Here is a 7,055-nt window from a genome sequence, read left to right on the forward strand (position 1 = left end):
AAACACGGGACGTGTGTGCAAGCCGGGCTTGCTGGTCGTGGAGGCGACCGTAAAGGGCTTTGAGAAGACATGGAAGATCCCCATTGATTTTGGGGCGTCAGGCAATTATGCTCGACGCTCCACGAGGGAGGGAAGTCAGCTGTATGCTGAGGGGCTGAAAGCGCGGTTGGGTGACATCGTCACTGTTCGCTTAGCGACAGGGACACGTGTCACGGTCCTGAAGGTCCCTGTGGATCTCGGAGTTAAGTTTCGTGACTTTGATAGCGTGAAACGCTGACTTGTCTTAAACTTGGGTGCAAGGTATGACCTCATCCTAGGTATGGCATGGTTGGAACACCATGAGCCATGGATTGATTGGAGATCGAAGACCTTGGTCGCTTCGCGCACGTCTCCTGCTCCTGGTGGAGCTTTGGTGAGTCATGAAATCACCTCTGCTCGGAAGCAGAATCATTATTGGCGCGGGCACTAGACCAGTACGGTCAATGTGCTGGAGATCTAAGTATCCGAGTTGTTGAACACCAAAGGTGTAGTGGACAAGAGTCCCGAGCGTGGCTCGCGGGCTGAACGTGGAGTGGCACGTGACCAACTGAGCGCTGCTCAAGTATTGGAGCGGTCGCTGCATGCCAAGAATGGCATGGTCAGCCAAAGGCGAGATCGTTGTGCTGCACTTGGAGTGACACGTAATCCACTGAGCACTGCTCACGTTTCGAAGTAGCTGATGCATGCCAAGAGTGGCATGGTTGGACGAGGTCCGAGGTATCCTAGGCAAGACCCTTCAAATGCGCATAGAGTTGCACGTTATCCACTAGACGAAGACTGCGGAAATAGCAGCTGTTCGTCGGATGTTGTTGATAACATCAAGGCTCCGATGGAGCAGGGAGTAAAGACACTGGACGGCGCCGAGTGGGTGTTTCCAATAATCTTATGGATAAATAAAGCACCCAAAGAGAGGAGACGGTGAAGCCGTATGCTATTGCAAGACGCAAGGTGTGTCTACCGTAGACAATAGCGCACAGCTAGATACCCTTGTCATCGGTTTGACGGGGCACGAAGACGGTGACATCACCCTCGAGGTTATTCTCACAGTAGATGCTCATCTTTAGCTGGACATAATCACCTTCGAAGAGTTAAGCGGTGCCTTGAAGGCAGCAAATTTGGCCGAGGTGATCATTATAAGACCGAACGAGGAAATTAACTCGTCGCCGCTTCTGGATAAAGATGTCCTGGCGGACTCTAAGCGGTTGCTGAACGAATGAAGGGGGCTATCAATTCTGAAGGATCCCTCGAATTCGCTTTTCCTTTGGTAAAGAATTCCAAGATGTCATTTCCAAAGACCCGCCGCCGGTCCTACCTCTGGACCAAAGTGTGCGTCATAAGATTGACCTGGTTCCAGAAACCAAATACTGCGTAACTCGCCAATGATCCCTGCCCAAGGAACAGTGTGACGTCATTGACGCCTTCTTCCATGCGAAGCGTGATGCAGGAATGGTGCGTGAGAGCTAGTCTCCCCATTCGACACCCACGTTTTGTGCCCGGCAGCCGAACGGCAAGTGGCGTATCGCTCACGCCTATAATAAGTTAAATGCTGCCACCAATTCGGCACAGACGCCAAATCCTAGATAATATGTTCTCCAGAAAGATATGGTTGCTGTGCAAAGTACAGCGCACTCGACTTGGTCGACGGATATTACCAATTGCTCATGAAAGCGAGTGATATTCCGCTGACAGCGGTGAGTATTCCAAGCAGGATGCTCTGGGAGTGGATCGTGATGATGCAAGGGACGTCAAATGCTCCAGCAACATACGACCTTCTCGTGACGCAATTGTTTAGGCCCCATCAGGCGAATACACAGTCATACCCCGGCGACATCTTCGTCCACAGTCGTGCGCGGGCGCGTGAGGACGGATGATGGGGATAGTCTATTTCAGAGCGGTGCTCGAGTGCATGCGCACGAATAAGCTGTTTGCTAGTGCAGACAAGCGCATCTTCGGCGCGGAAGAAATCCCCTTTTTAGGATGCTTCATATAGAAGCGTCGCCTTCGAGCGGATCCCACTGCCACTGTAAACTGGCTGGTTCCAAAAAACCAATAGGGATTACGCAAGTGGCTTGGCTCGCCAATAACTTGCACAATATAGCAAGAATAATGCAGAAATTGCACCGCCATTGTCGAATCTCCTTAAAAAAGAATGCGGAATGGTGTCCTGACACCGAGCATCCGGAGGCTATTGGCAGGGTTACAAACAGCCTCCTTCATGTATAAATACTGGCATTGCCACACCCCGATCGTCCTTTTAATGTCATCTGTGTCGGCTTCGGGCTTTGCGATCGGCTGTGCAATGCAGCAAGCAGACACCGAAGGTCATGATCGGGTGATCGCGTTCGAATCTCGCAAGCTGTAGAATGCAGAGAAGAACCCACCAGTTCACGACCAGGAATTACTTGCGATGAAGTTTCCACTTGTCAAGTTCAGGGTGCACCTGCTTGGTTTTAATCCGTATGTATCTACACCGATCATATGATATTACGTACCGCGACTCAGTCGCCTCACCTCTCGCAGAGGACAGCCACGTGACTCCCCTTCTCCGCAAAATATAACTTCGAGGTAAAGTATAAGCCAGGAAAGCAGAATGATGTGGCAGATGCGTTGTCCCACAGACCGAATTACGAACTCGCTCATGTCACGACGGTGACGTCGTCAGTGACAGATTTGATCCATGCTGCATACGCGGGTGGTGATATGTGCGTAGAACTGCTACTACTCTCGGTAGCAAGGAGATTGGAAACTCGGACAAGATCTTGTTGTCGCGACAGCGTGCACAGTTGCACCGATATTCGTTGAGAAACGGATTGCTGTATTATAGGACTGATTCAACGAATATGCCACGAATTGTGGTTCCTCACGATGAGGATTTAAATAAACGTATCCTCTGTGACCCCACTAAGTGGTGATCTCGGCCGTGAGAAGATGTACAGCTCGGTGAGTTGCCACTATTGGTGCCCAAGCTCTACGAATGGACGAGCACGTCATCTCTGTTATTAGAGGATCTATAACTCTGTGAAGTGCCACTACCAAGCTTTACAAATGGAGGAGCACATATGTGCGCACGTGTAAGACGTGTCAACGGGTGAAACCCCTTCCAAATGCAGCGGCACCGCCGGCCAATTTACCGGTACCCTCCTGGTGTCGGCAGTCCATGAGTATGGACTTTGTGTTTGGCCTGCCGATTGACTCGGGGGCAACACAGAAGTGATGATCTTTGTCGACCGTCTGAGCTAGATGGCTCATTCAGCGGAGGTGCCGGACACCATTGACGTAGTCTGTGCAGCGACGCTGTTTGTGGATCGCGTCTCTCGACAGGAGTCAATTGTCTCTGAAAGAGACGCACGCCTCACTAGGAATTTTTGGTTTACAATCTTCAGAGTGCTGGGCATCACGGTCCCTATGTCAACAGCGGACCATGCGCAGACCGATCTTCAGACTAAGCGTATGAATTGCGTCGTTGACGGCGTTCTTCGCAGCATCTGGGCTGAGACGCCGAGGCGCTGGAGACGCTATGTTGCCACTCGTAGAGTTTACCCTGAACAATGCAGTGCATTCACCTACCGAATACACGCCGTTCTACGCGAACAGGCTTATTAATTTTCACGTTCCCCTGACGTCGCCATCCCATGGCTGAGGACTTGGTGGGGAGGAATAGCCGAACGGCTTACTTATGTCAGCCCCCTCATCGTGCGTGAAGAAATCGTAGACTTTCTGTATACCAGAAGGAGTGTCATACGACACGTTTGCGATGCGATACTTAAAAGCAAAGACATGCAGAATGAATATGTAGATGAAAGCAGCAGAAGAAATGTTGAAAACTTTGATGTCGAGGACCTGGCTTTATTAATAACCAACATATATGACATTTCTGCTGTCGTTAAGAAAAAGGTCCGTCCACGGTTAATTGGAACTATTACGGTCGTCGCTAAGTAAGGCCTTGCGTATATGCTCAGCAATCCGAGAAAGATAAACATCAACCCGATGTTCTATGTGGGCTTGCTTAAGCCGCACCGGGATCCGGCGCAAGTGAGCGTGGAAGCGTTGACGCCGGGCGGCGCTCAAAGGCGTTCGGCCATCCAGAAGTTGAACCAGCAAATGGTTCTGAGCAGTGGAACAACTCTTGTTTCCAACGGCGCTAGCCATCCCATCGTCGCACGAAGGGGCAAATTCGCCTGCTCGACGGCAAGGAGCCGCTTCGACAGAGTACGATTATTCTCAACGCGAGGCAGTTGGTGCACAAAGTGCTCCAGGCTCTCGAGATCTTTCGCACAGCTGTAGGCGCCCTCGGAGAGATGCTCATTAGAGTGCCGATGGCGACGAACTTTGTCCTTAAATGTTTGAAGAGCATCGTTGGTCAAAGGACGATGATCTACCACGTCGTTATCGCCCGCAGCCGACACTTCTCGATGAGCATGTTGGCGTCCACTACCACGTGAAACACTTTGTGGGTCGACGTCATCGACGGGGTTTGACCCAATATCTTGTGAAGTGGCAGACATACCCAAACTCCGAGATCTCGTAAAAGTTTGAGATGCCACTTTGGTAAGATTACCCAGACGTCGTGAGCGCTTATGGTTGGAAGGGTCATGAAGGAGGCTTTGAGTCGTCGTGTGCACCGCGCTTCCAGCAGTAGCCCGGCAAGCGAAAGGGCCATGAGTTGATATCAAGCTACGGCATTATGCTGCGGCGGTTGTAGAATCACCCATGTGAGAGACCACAGAGCTCGCGGAAGTGTGATGGATTATTCCATATGTCGCAGGGGCACAATACGCTGAAAATCGGCGTTGCGCCTTGAGTTTGGCAAAATCAATTCGAAAGTAGCGCTCTACGCGCACGTCCACTTCCTTGTGGCTCCGCTGTAAGTTTGACAGCGAGGAAAGTTTCCGGTGTCGCTGCACCCATCGCTCAAAGAGCTCTTCATCACCTGCATCGTTTCGCCATGGCGATCATTACAGGAGTCGTCCGCATCGCGGGTACTGCAGCGCCTCGTCTTTGAGCGCTCAGTCGAGCGCGGCACCTATCCATTGGAATTTCTTAAGGTGCCAAGAAGCGAGCTCGGAGAGCTTTCCACTGGTCACGCTCAGCTTGTGCAGTGACCGGGGATCCGACTACGTGAACGCCTAACGATCGATTGATCGCGTCTTTTGCTTCAGTAACGGGTTTCATCGATCGGAAGCCGTACTTTACGCGAGGGTCTAAGACCGAACGCGGACGAGCGGAGGAGCCGCCCAGCGAGCTGTCTTTAATCGCTGCTCCTGTGCCTAGTTAAGGCCTTTGATAATACACCACCACCTCCGGAAGCTGAGAGGTCGGGGAACGGACATGGTGGTCACAAGGTTCGAGCTGGGTTCACATCACGCCGTTAGCGCACTTTATCCTCCTCGTCTTCTCATGCTGGGAAAGAAGTATCTGACTCGTAGTAAATTTCCTTTAACTTCTCGACGTCTGTATCCACCGCCCGGGGCAGGCGCAGTGCTTGGGATGTGCTTCGCGTGTAGCCGCGTACTTACTGTCTTGAGATGCATCGAAGAAGAAGGGCTTCGCCCGCGGGCACCCTCGGAACCAGCTAGGCAGCTCGTTTTGCATGTCGTAGACACAGGGCTCATAGAGCGAAGAAGGTTCAAAGTTGATTTTAGGAACGTGAAGGTATCTCAGACACGTGAGCCTCGTATGAGGCGACCGTAAAATGTTAATTGAGGATGTTCACACTTTTAGCGTGGGAGAGTGCAACGGAGTTACGCGTACCCTTGTAAGAAAGGGCGGGCCGCACACGATTGTGCGACCGTACATAGGTGTGTATTACACAAGGTAGTGTAATCACACAGTAGTGTGTGTGGCTACACCGTTACAAGAAGCCACCACGTCGCAGGATTGCCAGTAGTAATGCTTATTACTTTAATTATTAGGATCTGCTATATTAATTAAGTATTACTATACTAGTTTGAAAAACTAGGGTTTTAGAAATTGGCGGCTTGCCGAAACTAAGACAATTAAATACAGTTTTGAGCAGAAGTGTTTGTTTGCCTTGGTTATGGTTTTTTTAACTTGGAAGTAGCGAATTGCGATCCGGTACACACGTTCTGGTTTTTAGAAAGAACATAAGGTCGGTGACCTTAGCTCAGCTTCTTTTGAGCAAAGAGCTACTGTAGCCCCACTGCAAGGTCGGTGAATTTTGTTCTATACTTAGAACCAGTACGAGTGTAGCGGATCGCAATCCGCTGACTTTAAGAGTACCCACGACCTTTACCTAAAGCTAATTAGCTTTTTCGTTTAAGACAAGAAGTGTATTTCTCGGTAGCCGCCTATATTCAAATCTACAGGTATTCTTAAAATCTAATTAAATGTATAACTACTGGCTGTCCAGCCACGTTCCGACTTCTTGTTTAAGTGTAGCCACACCGTTGTGTAGTCGCGCCATCTTGTGTGAATCATGCTATTTTGTGACCACACCCTCTTGTGTGACCCACACCCTTCATTGCATGTTATGTAAACGTACATTATAACACGGTCCGTTATCTGTTACACTTTGACTCGTAGAAACCGTGTTCACCAAGGCAGAGACCAAGGTTTCGAAAACCTTTCCTGAACCTAGATTCCTAGTGCTTTTTACTTGCCCGAATTCATTTGTCATATTAAGAATCGAAGCTTGCTGTGCAGTGCGGCTGCCGTAGCTTTGCGCTTGGAAGCGTCTGTAGGTCACCGACCTTTCGTTCTTTACAAGAACCAAGTACTAGTGCAGCGGATGGCAATTCGCTTACTCTAAAAGTACTCCTTTACCAAGGCAAACGAACGCTCCTGTTCAAAATCGAAACTGATTTTGTATTTAGATTTTTATCCTAACGTTGAAAATTTAGATTTTTCATAAATATATATATATTAAAATCTAAATACATCCATAAGTACTGGCTACCTAGCCCCGTTTCGTATTCTTGGTTGGGCGTGTGGTCACATTATGCACATCTCGTGTGACACGCACACACCCTTGTTATTAGGGTTCGTGTAACCCCGTT

This window comes from Plasmopara halstedii (assembly GCF_900000015.1).
Source record: "Plasmopara halstedii genome assembly, contig: Scaffold_816, whole genome shotgun sequence".
In the NCBI taxonomy this organism is placed as follows: Eukaryota; Oomycota; class Peronosporomycetes; order Peronosporales; family Peronosporaceae; genus Plasmopara; species Plasmopara halstedii.